Source organism: Arachis duranensis, chromosome 9 (assembly GCF_000817695.3).
Source record: "Arachis duranensis cultivar V14167 chromosome 9, aradu.V14167.gnm2.J7QH, whole genome shotgun sequence".
Classification (NCBI taxonomy): domain Eukaryota; kingdom Viridiplantae; phylum Streptophyta; class Magnoliopsida; order Fabales; family Fabaceae; genus Arachis; species Arachis duranensis.
This window is the reverse complement of record NC_029780.3, coordinates 8,916,169-8,916,818: the sequence shown is the minus strand read 5'-3', so window position 1 is coordinate 8,916,818 and position 650 is coordinate 8,916,169.

Here is a 650-nt window from a genome sequence, read left to right as displayed (position 1 = left end):
TTGATTTTCAAACCACCATAACTTTTGATCTAGAGCTCCGATTGCCGCTCCGTTTGCGGCCACACGTTCACCGCGGAGAGCTCTACAAAACCCATACAATCAATCTTGAGGTAAGCCACGTGTTGCTGTTCGAAATTTCAGCCCTTATTTTCGAGTTTCATGGGTGAAATGTTGAGATTTTGGGTTCTTTGATGTTATAGGACCCAACCCTCTTGAAGGAGAAGGTTAATCTTGTCTCCTTAGACCTTGGGTGTGGTAAGATTCTCAACCCTAGTGTGATTTGTTGTTCTATGATGTTTGGGTATTGAGATGTTGTGTATGAGCATGATGATTGTGGCTTAAGATGTTTGGGTTTTGAGATGTGGTGTATGGGTATGATGGTTGTGGCTTAGGTTGTGTGTGTGTGGATATTGGAGCTTGATTGGTGATTTTGAAAAGCTTGGAAAAGGTTTGGTGGTGAAAAATCTGTTCTTGGAGGTGTTGAGGCCTTGAGAGCTTGTGGATAAGTGATTTGGAAGTGCTCCGGTGGAGCTTGGAAAATCGGCTAAGGTATGGTTTCGGTTTCCCGTATCTAATATGTAATGTGGTAGGAAATACTTAGGCTAGAGGCCCTAAGATAGGCATTGAATTGTTGATGTTGTTGAATGGTT